Consider the following 15,305-nt stretch of genomic DNA (forward strand, 5'->3'; position numbering starts at 1 on the left):
TTTTCCATCCCCACAGTCAGTCCTTCACACCCTACGCTTTGGGAAATACTAGTCTAGGGCATTCAGCACAGAGATCTGGGACTCAGTGTTCACTTTCCCCAGCGATGGGCCTGGACTAGAACGTTAAGTCTTGGGTGGCGTGTGTGGCGTTCAGTAATCACTCCGAGCTTATGCTGCTTGCAAGAGCTCTGCTCTCTGGCTGGGCAGCTCAGCCCTTAAAGGCACAGTACCTAAAACTACAGGGTGGAGAATGCTGGAATTTGACATTCCCATAACAGCAGAAGGTGATAAGTTAACCAGCACTGAGCACTTTTGAAAACCCCACCCTGACACTTTCATTCTCTGGGGCAGTAACTTCCCCCATGTTGACTATGTGCTATGTGAGTAGATATACAAGTACTTTGTTATTTCTCAGCTTGTGCTTTCCTTAGGATGCTTTTTCTTAGTTACCTGTGAGCATATTTGTAAATTAGCTGCTAGGTTCATTTTGCCAGTGCGGTTTCTGAAGCATGTCTGGGCGCAGGAGATCTTTATCCAATCGCTCTGCTTCTTTTAAGGTCCTCTTCTGCCAAAACCTTGTCTCTTATCATCAGTGCTTAGGTATCACAAAAACTCAGAGGAGCTTTATGCCCAGCAGACCTGTTTCTGCTGCACAGGCCACTGGATGCAAACTGTGACCTGTTTGTTAAGACTAGTCTCCTCTCGTAATGCAAGTTCATCAACAGCACTTTGTCAGCGGCAATGAACATTTAAGTAGCTGAAGTATCTATTCAGTCAGAAGCCTGCCAAGTCCCCAAGGTGAGCGTATTTTTGTACAGAAATATGCAGCTAAACTGGTGGTGGCCATTGAGGAATTGAGCTGCAATCAACATCAACACCACAAGGACACAATATTTTTCTCCTGATTACAACATGTTCATTTATTTTGGAATTCTTGTGCCAGCTGAGGACTACAGGGCAGTGACAGAAGAAGAGCTGTCCAGGTGCCAAGCAAAAGAGAGAACTGCATATGTACTCATGTTCTGAAAAGGGTATGCTAGAACGCGTGAAAAGGCTGGGTAGAGAGATTTAAAAGAATACCCTTCCATTAACATTTTGAAGGCAGCCCATAGATTGGTCCCACAATGTGCTGAAATGATGCATCGTATATCGCTCCTTGCTGGATTCTCAAATTCAGTCATTTCACTTGAGAAGGGTTCTGAGTTTTGCAGGCTCAGAACAATTTTAAATTGGGGGCAGGAGGGTGTTCTAAAATTAAAATGTTGTGCTTGCCTTTCAGATCGCCTTGCAAGCCACAGTGGGCATGTCTACAAGGCAAAGAAAATCCCATGGCACCAAGTCACCGAGCCCAGATCAATTGACTGGGGCTCGCAGGGCTAAAAATATCAGTGTTGATGCTCCTGCTTGGGCTGGAGCCCGGCTCCGAGACCCTCCCCCTTGGCTGGGTTTCAGAGCCTGAGCTCCAGCCTGCCCGGGAATGCCTGCACTGCTGCTGTTAGCCCCGCAAGCCAAAGCAATTGACCTGGGCTCTGAGGCTCAGTGCCATGGGTTTTTCTTTGCATTGTAGACATGGCCAGTGACTGTAAGCTGTTTAGGGGGTGCAGTTTGTCTCCTCACAACATAAGCATGGACCCTCTAACGCAATGGGGCCATGCTTTCTGATTAGGAGCAATTTTAGGACCCACTGTAATAAAAATAATAAGTAACCAAGAGATAATTTGTTTAATTTTTTATGGAAAATTAAAACCACCATTCTGCTTTTCAGTATATACAATACACACTGGTTTTTTTAGCTCTAGAACGGGGGTTATCAAACTGGGGTTCGGGACCCCTCAGGGGGTCACTAGGTTATTACATGGCAGATCACAAACTGTCAACCTCCACCCCAAATCCCGCTTTGCCTCCAGCATTTATAATGGTGTTAAATATATTTTAAAAAGTGTTTTTAATTTATAAGGGGGGGAGGGGGGTTGGACTCAGAGGCTTGCTGTGTGAAAGGGGTCACCAGTAAAAACGTTTGAGCCACTGCTCTAGAATGTGATGCACTCAACAGTTTGAAGACAGTTTGAAGACTGTCCCTCCAGCACTGTTGTATTGCTTGTGTCCTTTTGGATTTAGTAATGGTTCAAAGCATTGAGCTGTTAAAACCTACTGCCTTCATTAAAGGATACTGAGGCTCAGGAGACCTGGAATCTATTCCCCACTTGGTCACTGGCCTGCTAGGTGACCTTGGGCAAGTCACTTCACTGCTCTGTGCCTCAGTTTCCCCTTCTGTCAAATCGGGATAATGATGCTTACCCAAAGTGCTTTGAGATCTAGTGAAGAAAAGCACAATCTAAGAGCTAGGTGATGGTATTACTTGTTAAGAGAAGTTGTCAGATGGACATTCTGGTCTTATTTCTCTCTCAGATACTCAGGAGTAAATCCCCTGAAGTAAACGGAATTGTTCAAGTGTGAAACCAGCGTAAGTGAGATGAGATTCCAGAAGAAATGTAATAGATGCATATTGGTATTTGCCACATTACTGTGCAATGGCAGCTAAAACATTTATAATATTTTATCTCACTGAGGTATTGAAGGTTGAAAATAGAAGGAAAAACTAATCCGTCCTGCAAAGTTAATTAGTTAAAAGGACAAAAATAAACATTTTCAATCTAGACTTAAAGGGAAGAAAAGGCCATAGCCGATGTCAAAAGACAATGCATTCCACAGAGCAGGTGCACAATATTAAAGTGCTACAGCAGAATAACAAAAACGCAAAGGACAAAAACAAGGTCTCCGACAATGCTCCTGGTACGGGTGCACACTAGGAGGAGCTGGAGTGGATTTTTGCCAGGGAAGCAACCGCGGATCCCTCCTGTGTCCTACTGTCTAGGAGCCGTGTTTGAGAGAGGCCTGCGGGACCAGGCCGTAGGCAGGTGTTTTAAGAAGTGATGGTTTGAATACAAACATGATAGGCAAGGGAACTCGGCTTCTCCAGCCTTGCTGGTTCTCTGTGTATCATGATCATCCCTCCAAAGCCAGGGACTATTCAGCCAAAACAGTAAGTCCAACAGAGATAATGATTAATGGTGAAAACTAAGGAGGCTGCTTTTAGACAAAATGGTACCAGCACCTTGCTGTCGAGTCATTGTTTGCTTCATCTAATGCTGTGAAGGTTCCTCTGTGCGGCTATTCAGGGAGCGCCAGGGATTTCGCTCCGAGTTCTGATAATCCACCCAGCAGTGAGCTGCAAAGGGATATTCAGCCAGCCCTCATTCCTGCCTCTAAAGGATTTCTCATTTGATCTCACTCTCTCCCCTCATACTCTCTCGCTTTTGGAGCTGATCCTGGTGCCGCTGAGGTCAATGGGGAGGTTTGCCACTGCCTTCCACGAGACCGGGATCTGGTCCCCACAATCCAACTGGCGCCCGACTCCTACTGACATAGAATTAGCCTGGAAAATTGCTCCAAGGTCAATTGGAGAGGTGAAAAGCATTTCAGAGAGAAGTAATGAAAGGGGGAAAGTTTCAACACCAGGGGACCTAGCTTTACGCTGAACCTAGAATTGCCTGGTCTTTCATTCAGAGACACTCGTCTAAGTAGCACAGCTGGGTTAATCCCTTGAAGATCTAATACTAAATAACTTCGCGCGTCTAACTTGCTGGACACTCCTTGTAAGTCTGAGCCGAGCGCCTCTGGGGCAGCTGTGGAACTCCAGCACCTTTCCAGAGCAGAAAGAACATTAAAAGGAAACATTGGGGTGGATTTTTTTCTCCAAACATCTGAGAGTTTTGACAGTATTTCCCCCACAGGTCTCTAGAGCTAAGAGGAAAGGAAACGTTCCATCTGTGTACGAGGCAGTGTGAGCTAAAGGATCTGGAGACGCAGGAGTCCCAGCTCTGCCACTGATCTGCTGAGTGACCTTGGGGAAGTCCCTTCATCTTCTACACCTCACTTTCCCCTCCCACCCTTTGTCAGTCTTGCCTATTTAGGCTGTAAACTCCTCTGGGCAGAGACTGCCTTTTGCTGTGTGGTTATGTAATGCCTCGCACAACAGGGCCCTGAGCTCATCTGGGCACTACAGTAATACTACTAGATTTAGGTGAGCAAGCAGAGCAACCTCTAGCCAGAAGAAGCTATGAGAAGCTGAACTCAGTGACACAATCTCTGAGCAAAAGTGGGCAGGCCATGCCACGGACTCCGAAAACTCAGACGTGTGCTCCGGGTTGTATGGGGTCTTTTGGTACCCCCCCTCCCCCCAAAGTCTGTGATCAAGCTGCCTCCACCAGACCACAGCTATCCCTGCATGCTATTGTGTACATGTTGGGAACATTCGGGGGGAGGGAGGGTCTTGAAATAACCCTCTGACAAACAAGCCACTCTCAGGGACTTTGGAAATCTGGGTTCAGTTTCTAGTGCTGTCACAGACTGGGTGGCCAAAGGCAAGTCACAGTGATGCCTGTGTTCCCAGGCTTCTGCTTATATGCTTGGCCTCCCGCCTCCCGCCTTTGTCTGTCTCATCTATTTAGATGGTGAGCTTTTCAGGACTGTCTCTTACGATGTTTGTGTACAGCACCTAGCGCACCCAGGCTCTGATGGTGACTGGGGACTCCAGGCACTACTGAAATACTGGAACAGAGCAACTCCAGCAAAGATTTCTTCCCATCAAAACCAGGTGACCCTCCATCTCTCGGTATTCAGTAAAAGTGAGCTGATTCCAACTAAATAATAACTCCTTGAACAAGCGGGCCAAACTCCAGCCTTTGTGTTTGAAAAGCTGGCTGGTTTTTTCACTCCTTCTACTTCACTTTGTCAGTGTCTGGCTCTACCAGTTGTGCAGATCCATGAGGTCTGGATAAGATTTGGGGAAGCACCAAGTTTAGGTCCATATGTCCCTGCTGAGCTTGCAAACCTGACCCAGGTAAATACGGAGAGTCATGGACTGATAGCTGGATGTTGATGTTTCCTAACCAGCTTGGCCTTCTTGGGGGTTGGGTGGGCATTCCTGGTTCTTTCACAGCCCCGTTCCCTCTCTGGATATGCGATCGCTGGGCATACCTGTGGGGATGCATCTTCAACAACCAAGGAAACCGGGAGGCCTGGGGAATCCCACTTGTCTGTAGCTGCTGCCTTATAAACACTCTGGACCAGATCTACAGCTCTTTGAAATCAGTGGGAGTCTGTCCATTGAGCTCAGCTGGCTTTGAATCAAGCCCTTCAGTCCAACTGGGAGTGTCGCTTGCCTATGGACTGAAGGATTGGGCCCTTCGCTTGCAAATCTTTCCAGAAGGTGTCTGGCATGTTCCCTACCTGGGTGCTGAACTAGTCAATAAAACCCTTTGCATCACAACAGAAAAGCTTATATTCATCCTTCCAAACTGGGGGTGGGGGGGGGTTCCTCGTTGAATTTCACCGCCCCACCAGGCCCAAGGCTACATGATTGACTCTGGTGTGGGCCCCTCTGAATAAACCTGACAGCGCTGGGCTGGAAATGCCTCCGCTCCTTCTGCTCCAGAAAAGATTTATCAGGCAGGGGTGAAGCCATGACCCGGGTTTGTCCTGGGGCGTGGGGGGGTCCCTCGGGCAGGATTGAAAAGCGGCGGAGGGAACTGAGACGCCCCAAGCCCTTTGCTATTTTCAGGTATCTGTTACCCTCTTACCGATCGCCCTGCTCCCCAAGCGTCCACACGGGCCTTGGCACCCGGCACCCGCCTTGCAAAAGCAGCACCGCCCTCTGCCACGGGGGCGGGGGGGATTTGTGCTCAGCCGCAGGATCCGGGGGCAGGTTGGTGGGGCTGGATCGCGGGGGGGCGCCTGGCCTGGCATGTCCGGGAGCTGGGGGCGGGGGCTGCTCGTAATGGGGCTTTCACGGCGCTGGCAGCTCCCGGGGCTGCTAATTGGCGTCTTTCATTCCGAGCGAAACCTGCTCTCGCCAAGAAAGCAGCTGCGAGGCCCCGGCCCCGGGCGCCGATTTCGCACGCTGGTTTCGCGGCGCATCGAGGCCGGGTGTCGGCGACCCTGGGGATGCCGGGGAGGGTCTATTTTTAGTGAGGGTTTTATGGAGTGGATCCCCGCGGTCTGGCTCCACACTGAAATATTGTCCTCGTCTCAATGACATAAACACAGGGCCAGCCGGGGATCCTGGCGCCAGCTTCAGCCAGGGAATGTGCCTGAGAGGAGCAGTGGGGTCCAGGCAAGAAATCCCGGGCTGTAATGGCAAATCAATCCCAAACCCCTTTCGCTCGCCTGGCTTCCTTAGGGCAGCAAACAGCTTCGCTTTCTAGACAAATAACGGCCCCGGCTTAGGCACTGACAGATCTGCCAAGAGGCCCTTGATGGAACAAGGACCAGGGGAGCTTAGGGGTAATTGACAAACAAGCCCTTCGCCAGGGTGACTGAGCCCTGGGTGCTGCTGTGTTGTCAGAGAGCCCTCGCAGGTACCAAGCAGTGAGAACAGGCCGCTCCTAGTTCCTGGGGTGACACCTGGAGCTGAGCTTGGTGTGGGGATTTTCACCAGAGAAGGGGGAATTTCTGGGGAACAGGAAGAAGCCATCACTTTCCTGGGACACTTGAAGCAGGAGTGTGCCCTCTTTTCTGATGTATTATTCCGCCCTCCCACCCCCCTTTCCGGGTAATATCCTCAACTCTGCTTCTCTAAACCAGCCCTCAGATAATATTGGCGGTAGGGTGACCAGACAGCAAGTGTGAAAAATCGGGGTCGGGGTGGGGGATAATAGGGGCCTATGTAAGAGAAAGCCGCAAATATCAGGACTGTCCCTATAAAATCGGTACATCTGGTCACCCTAAAATTTGGAGGTGAAGTGGCTCTTTTGCTTGAGAGATTCAACCCCGCTATTCACTTCATGCAGAGGCTCTCACCGCTTTCCCAAGTGTGGCTGACCAATAGCGTTTTTGAATTTGCACAGTGTCTTGTTCCAAGGAGACGGCCTATACAGAATGTTTGTGCTGGTGAAAAATATCCATATTATGCTTAAATATGCCATTGTTTATAGATAGAGAGAACTAGCTCAAAAACATCATACAATTGGAAGCAAATATTTCCCATGTTTGAAAGGATAAGTCCTAGCTGGATAGGTTCTACTTTAAGATATGGTGCAACTTAACGTAGCATGCTAAAAACGCATCTGGGTGACACGATTTTGAGCATGCCATTATTTAAACCTCAGCCATACTAAGGCGAATCATCTTAAAGCTAAGATGAATGCAGCAAAGCCATAATTATCGCAGGCTGATTCCCAAATCTGATGCCATGGCCAAACTATTAATTACATATCCCTGGGATACCTTACAAGTGATCTCCCAAATGCTGTTTATGCGATAGTGTGGAGTTGTGGGGAATGTTGATGATCTGAGACTAATCTCTAGACTAGTATTTTTTAAAAGAGTTTTCTGTTCGCCTGAGTTTATGGAAGGGATGATCGTGCATGAGGGATGCTTTGCAGTGAACAAAGCTGTAACTTGCGATTGTTTTCTTTGCTGGGGAAGTGTTTTCTGTTACTGTTTTGGTGGGGTGTGGATGTGTGATGCTTTGCTTGAGAGGGGCTCTGAAAGCTTTTGAGCTTGTCTGGTAATTGATGTGTTGGGTAAACTGCAATAAAGGAAGGGTATTAAAAAGGGGGAGCATTTTTAATGAAGATGAGTAAACACACCCAAAACGTAACTCTAGATATAAGAAAAATAAAAGCAGCTGGGGGGCTTCTGAGACATTGTTTGTCTTGAAAGTGATGAGAAGAGGCACGATCAAAAGGCTTGTTTTACTACAGTCATGCTTCATTATAGGGGAGGGGAAGGCGGGACTTCCATAAGCAACCTGGTTGCTAGAAGAGAGAACCCAACTGGCTTGCATGGCCTATTTAATCCCTGAACCCATTCAAACACCAAAAGCAAATGTCAGACTTGTGTCTGGGAAGCCCAGATTTCACTGGTTTCAGAGTAGCAGCCGTTTTAGTCTGTAACCACAAAAAGGACAGGAGTACTTGTGGCACCTTACCACGAAAGCTTATGCTCAAATAAATTTGTTAGTCTCTAAGGTGCCACAAGCATTCCAGTTCTTTTTTCCAGATTTCACTATGTCCTCGCCTGGTTCCCGTTGCTTCCACATGTAGTTGAGAAAGATTTGAAACTAGCAAGCTACTAAAACTCAAGTGGCATTTCCCAATCGGTTAGAACGTCCATTTCTGATTGAAATCAGTGGAGAGACTTCCACTGGACCTTAGTGGGTTTTGGATCAGGCTCCTTTGTGTCTGTTTCTATACTTGAATCCATCAGATCAACACCATGCATCTGTCTCTTTCAGTCTGCCTATTGTCTGAAGTGCCTGAATCATTCCACTTTGAGATGAAATACAAAATTTACTGGGAAATATTCTCTTTGAACAGACAGGTCTTTTTAAAGCCAACCAGATCTTTGATAATTCATATTCTGGGACATTTTATTATCCTTGACCATAATAAGTAGAGCCAGGGTTAACTCTACGAGTGCAGCTATTTTTTTTTTAAATGTGCTCCATGATCATTTTAATCCACTATTTTTTTAAAAGATCAGATTTCCTAAAGGGGCCAAGAGTAACAACCAGAAAAAATTATAAATACAAAATCTCCAGAAGTGAGATGCAAGTTAATCTCTTTCCAATTATTAAGACTTCACCTTCTTTTCAAATTCTCTAAGACATTCACTGATTTAAAAAAAAAGAAAAAGAAAAAAGTCTATTGATCCCCTATCCCAACTCTGTGGGTCTGAATCTGCTCTCTTTACTCAATGAACCTAACAGAAAACCCATATTTCTTTTATACATTGGTTCTAATTTTGCTTATTAGTTACACCGATGTAAATCCAGGGAAGCTCCATTGAGGCCACTGGAATTATTCCAGATTTGCACCTGAGCAGGATTTGGTCTTGTGCATTGTTTTTGAGCTATGCACATACAGTATTTTTAATCAGGCCCTGCCTCGCTCTGAGGTCAGAATTACAGACCCCGCAGCCTGAGATGTTATTGGCCATGTCCACACTACAAAATTAAGTCGACCTAATTTATGTTGACACACAGTAGTAATTACGTCGCTTGTGCGTGTCTACACTTTGCTGCTTATACTGGTGGTGCGTGTCCTCAGCAGGAGCACTTGCACCGATTGAACTGTCAACGTAGGGCATTGTGGGGCCGCTCCTGAAAGCCAGCAACAGTCAATGAAGGCAACGCAACTGTCTACACTAACACTGCATTGACCTAACTACGTGGACTCTACCCCTCTTGTGGAGGTGTAGCAGGATGGTTACATTGGCAGGAGCGAAATTTCAGTGTAGACACTAGTTAGGTCAACATGAGCTGCCCTGCCTCAGCCTAACTCTGTAGTATAGACCAGGGCATTTTCTTTCCACTAAATCTGTCAGATCTCTCCAGAAACTTGCCCTGGGGCCTGATGCAAAGCCCACTGAAGTAACTGACTAGCCCGGGGTTTTGCTGAGCTAACTTTGATAAAGGTGCTTTTAAAAGCTTCATTTTTTTCTCCTGTGTTTAAAACCAGGAGGCTAAATATGATGTAATCGGATTTTTTCTTCACCCCCACTGAAGCCAGGAAAATGAAGTAGCTGAGAGAAAGCGGGGTTGTCATTTTTAGCCAAGCAGCAATCCATCATTTGGCAGTAGACAATCAGCAATAAAACATTTCAAGGGCTCCACTGGTGCTAACTAGGCGTAGGGGCCTTTTTAAATATCAGAGGTGGGAAATGTTATGTATTAGGTTTATTCAGTAGCTGGCATCAATGAATCACACACACACACAAGGAGCACTTGGTTAGAAGGGTGTTTTAAATCGCCGTATTTTCTTTACTCTATTGGATGCCTGTCGCCCTGTTATCTTTAGTCTCAAAGACCCTCTAGACTAGTTTATCTCAATAAACATCTATCTGAATACATGGCTGGCAAAATAAATAAATTCCTAGCCTTCAAATACATATATGCTACTACTGGCAGGAGTTTGTGTGAATAAACTAGATTGCCTGTATGTAAATTCAGATCCCAGTTAGGAGCCACAGCTTGTAAATATAAGTGTCATAATTTTTAGGCTTAAGAAAGAAAGAAAGAAATCTCCTGGTTACTGCTTCATCTTTGCCAATCCTCTCACCGGCCCCCCACGAGCCTCTCTTCCCATGATGAATCTGTCTGCAAACTGTGAGACACTTAACCAGCTTTGGTCTGGCATTTAAATTTCTCTCCACTTGATTGCTGAGATGTTAATATTTGGCATGAAAAGCAGGAGGTGGGGGGGGATAGGAGAGCTTTTGGTTTACTCTGCTGCAGACCGTGTGTGTGTGTGTGTGTGTGTGTGTGTGTGTGTGTGAGAGAGAGAGAGAGAGAGAGAGTCGGGGGGGGGAGGGAGGAGTGGATAGAATAAGAAAACTCTCCTTAGTTTCTCCTTATGGCCAAGTGGGGCTGTAGCCAAGAAAACTCAGTCTGGGAGGTTCAGATTTACTGCAGAAGACACTGCTGAGAGAGATAGAGACGGTGGAGTCCGTCTCCCATGATATATAGAGCCAAGGGGAGATATAAATACCCTCCTTCCCCCTTTAAAAAAAAAAAAGACAAACACCCAGGATCCTGTCTCTGGCTGGCTTGCAACAAGGCGCCCTCATAAAAGCTAAGATAAACAGTTTATCAGCAGATGAATGCACAAGCCCAGCTCCGAAGACAAAAGTCTCTACCTTAGGCAGAACCCTGGAGGTAATGGAGAATGGGTTGAGAATCTGGGTGGCATGGCATTTTAAGAGCAGGGGTGAAATTAAATGAGAAAAATAGAGCAATCCTTTAAGGACCCTGCAAGCTTTTTCTTTTATAGTGTTTTTTTGCAAGGCAACATGTGTGTGTTGGCAAGATTTGCTCTATAACCTTTAGATTTAACACTTGTTAGAGGGGCCTGAGCCGTCACTTATATTTTAGATTTCGGGTTCTCCCTTGTTTTGTATTTTCATTGCTTTAAAGCATCAGTCATCTGAGGATTTACTCAACTATAAAACATTCATTTCAGAACTTAGCTACAAAATATATTTATAGCCCATTTATCATGGTAGATACAGATTCTCTGCCCAAACTATCCATCTGTCTTGGGATTCTAAGGTAGAACTTTTCTCTCTCAAATATTGTTTTCCTTCCAAAGTAGGACATTGGTGATTGTTTTCTTTCATACCAGCTGATCACCTGCTAGCCAATACATGGACAATACTGTCTTCTAGAACTGTCTGAATCTAGAAAACGCATAGGCTCCTGCACTTTGAGGAAGTCACACTACCTTTCAAAGGTGCAGCTAAATATTTTCACTTAAGCTCAGCCTAAAGGACTGACCATGAAAATTGGAGGAGCTTCCTGTAAACTGAATCCAGGGTTAGGAAGGATGGTATCGGTGATAGCACATTGGATAGATACTCGGGCAGTGTGGGTTCACTTCCTTCCTCTACCACAAATTCCCTGTATGACGTTGGGAAAGTCATTTAATCTACCCTTTGCCTTAATTCCTTATCTGTAAAACAGGGATAACTCCCCTCTATTGTGTTAGGTATTACGAGGATAAACTCCACTAATCATTGTGACTGCCTCAGAGGCTATCTGAATGGGAGACATCAATGGGCTGCAGATCTGGGACCTAAAAGAATATAAATAATTACAGTTATTTTAACTGTTACACCTTTGCACTGTATACGACCCAGGAATAATATTTACTACACCTATAAGTGCTTTAAAGACTAAAAGTACTAACAGGCATCATCTAATTACACTTCACAATGTCTCTGTGAAATCGATAGGTATTATTTCCATTTTCCAAATAGGGAAACTAAGGCACGGAGGCAAAGTGAATTGTTCAAAGACACAGAAGACATTAGAATGAGAGCCAAGTACAGGACTCAGGGATTACTGGGTCCCCTGCAGTGCCCAGAGCTGTGGATTGTGTTGTCACTTTTTATATACATATAGTAACATGCAATCACAATATAATTAGCAAATAGGTGTAATAATAAATTAGCAAGTAGAAAAGGGAACAGAAGCCATGTTTAAATAAATTTCAGTAAACATTAGATTAGGTCCTGCATATATTGCCAAACTGGCACAAGGAAATAGGTTTGATTGGTATTGTGGCTTAAAAAATAAATGAGAAGATATGGCCCAGAGTGTTGCATTAAATCTGAATGTCTTTGATTTTGTAGATTTTAGTCAGGTCCTTGAGTAATGTATTTCCCGTGCAGTGCCTCAGACATTCAGAGTGGTGCATGTTGTAAATGCTTCCTGATCTGAAACGTGACCACAAAGAAATGGCACCTTAATACTCCTCCCATTGGCTCCCTGTCTGTCTTGCAAGTTGTATTTGTTTTTGTTTTTACTGAAAAAACACAGTTTTACTACTCTCAGCACTCCAGAGCCAATAAAGCTGTGGTGGCCGGAGTTGTGTTCTCCTCTGCCTCGTGCATCATTGCCAACAGAACTGCCAGCTAAGGCCCCTGTCTGCTTCTGGCCTGTCTTCCCATCCCAGGGAGGACTGGCACTATGCCCCGAGTCTGGATCGGGCCCTTTTGCTCGGGTTTCATGTATTGGCTTCACCAACAATCTTCAACAAACCCCAAAATAATGCAGCTCAACATAAACCCAACAGCTAACTGTTCCTATCCAGAGGCTTCCTTGCTGGAGTTTCCTCGCCTCTGGCAGCTCTTCTTCAGTCCTCCTAGGTATGTCTACATGGTAGAAGTCGAGATAGCGGACCCTGGGTTTGTTAACCTAGGGCTTGAGTGTCTACACTCGTGTGTAACCACAGGTTCGGAACTGTTGAACCCCGGGCTATGCTGCATTATGCGGGCCCAAATCCAACCACCCACATCCCGGACCTCCCAAAATGTGGCCTCTCTAGCCCTTTGTTCCTGGGCAGGGTGGGAAAATGTGACTGACCACCAAACTTGACTGTCCAGAGGACCAAAGTCAGCCTGTGGGATACTTTTGGCAGATTCCCAGAGCACGAATCCCGTGGGGCTGCATACGCTGCAAAGCAATAGGGCTTGAACCCTCATTCCCAGCTTGACTCAGGCTCGGACCCTCCACCCCTATGGGGTCCTGGGTTAGCATGATTTGTATGTAGACAGAAGGAGGGATAGGCCTAGGCCTGAGCCTGAGTCAACGCGGGGCCTACATTGGAGTCTAGATCATATCCCCTAGAGGTCATCTGCCTGGGAGTCCCCTGCTTCAGGGCCTGCCACAAGAGCCAGCCTGTAGCTCTCCTCCCTCGACTGAGCTCTTTCTGCCATTATATGAATCAGACACTCATCAGGCAATCATCTGATTCCTTAATCTGTTCTCAACAGGACCTCCTCCCAGAACACAGCTATCTGCCCGTTAGCCAGAAGGACCAGATCCCACCCCGTTTTTACAGCCCAGATCCTGCAAGCACTTTATCACATGTAACTTTTTACTCACATGAGTAAAACTGAACGTGTGTTTGAGTGGCTGCTGGATCGGGACCTAAGTTAAGAATCTTAACTGCACTGCAGAACGCGGCTTTGTTTTCAGACCCCAAGTTGAGCACGCGGCACTGGCCATTAGTTTGTGTGTGTGAAAACAATTGTTTTTTTCTGAGTCAACTCAACACTGCCCTCTCTGCAAAAGAATCATCGGGATGTAATTCTCACAGTCGCAGTCACTTTTCTCATCAAAACGTCTGAGCTCTTTTAGCCTAGTATTTTTGTTAGTTTCCTTGTTCTTAAAGCATGGTGATTTTAAAAATGAATACAAAAATATATATATTGACTTATGGCCTAGTACGTTTTCCTCCACTGTGATTATGATGCAACAAAAGAGACTTGTCATAAGCATATAGTCTTGCCATTGACTTCAATGGGCGAAGGTCTCGCCTAATGTCTGAGACTTCATAGAAATCCTTTGCATAGAACTGAAAGTGTTATAAAATGCTCATATGAATTGTGCCTCTTCAAGAGCTTTAGCAGTTATGAAATAGCTGATCTATCTAGGAGTACACACGGACAAGTGCATATATACGTCGAATTGTTGACTCAAGTATATGTTGAGGGATCATTGACACAAAGCAGTGTTTACGTCAAGTTAACGGGAGCTTGCCTAATTGCAAATAATACATTAAAAATGTGCCTGGTGATTAATTATGGATGGTGTTGGAAATGGATAGGTAGACAGATACAAAAGTTACATGGATCACATGCAACGCACATCGTATTTGCTAAAACCAAAAAGACAAAAGCCACAATACTGAACTATATGAAAAACCATAAACTTAAATCAGCTAGGCCAGGTTACTGACTCTGTAGCTAGCTAGATGGATAGTTCTCTTTATGTAGGTAAATGTATAGCCTTGACTTTGGATCACCATCAGAAGTATGGGAACTGCTTAAAGCAATCACTTTGTCGGTGAGTCTGATGTCCCTTTACCCACTAATCAGCATCTGCTAAGCCTTTCTGCAAGCAGGCACAGTGGAGGTGAGTCCAGGCACATACCTTCTGCCTGAATTGCATGAAAAGTGAGGGTATGTAGTAATAGGTGAAGGATGAGCAAGCCCTGCTCAGCTCAGAGCAGCTATGGGGTTAACTGCTACTGCTACAGTGGGTAATTTGTCAGATGCAGAATTGGGACTCCATTTAAGAGACAGAGGCATAAGCTCAACTGGCATAAACTGGTATAGTTCCATCAAAATCGATGTTGATTTATGCCAGCTGTGGATCTGGCCCAGTATCCTTATGAGACTTCTTTTAAAAGTAGCTTGTGCCTGTGTGCAGTGGTTAGAACTGTGCAAATCTTGGCCCTTTCGGTTCACAAGAGATTCAGCAAAATTCAGTCTCGGGTTCATGTTAGGTTCAGACCCCCTGGGTTTCACCGTTTGTTTTATAAAAGATTGACACAGCTGTAGTGGTAGCTGACTTTTGTATGTGGGCAATTGCTGAGAGCTGAGAGTTGGCATTCTAAGTTCCAGCAATGAGCAATATTTTTTTTTCCCCAGGGGCTGGGTAAAGGAAGAGATCTAAACTTCCAGGAAAAAAAGGCTGTCTAATAAAAATGTGACACACACTTAATAGTAATGGTGGGAGCAGGTATAACTGTAAGAGCCTCTCTACAGTGTAGCTCCAGATTGAATTTCACCCTCTCTTTAATATTGATTATTAGAATTACTATGTATATTTTACAGAACATTCCAGGTAGTCACAACACAAGCAGAAACAAAGTCCCTGCTGAAGGATCCTACAGTCTGAGGGTATGGCTACACTACAAAATTAGGTTGAATTTATAGAAGTCGGGTTTTTAGAA

This window comes from Mauremys mutica, chromosome 12, assembly GCF_020497125.1.
Source record: "Mauremys mutica isolate MM-2020 ecotype Southern chromosome 12, ASM2049712v1, whole genome shotgun sequence".
Taxonomy (NCBI): Eukaryota; Metazoa; Chordata; order Testudines; family Geoemydidae; genus Mauremys; species Mauremys mutica.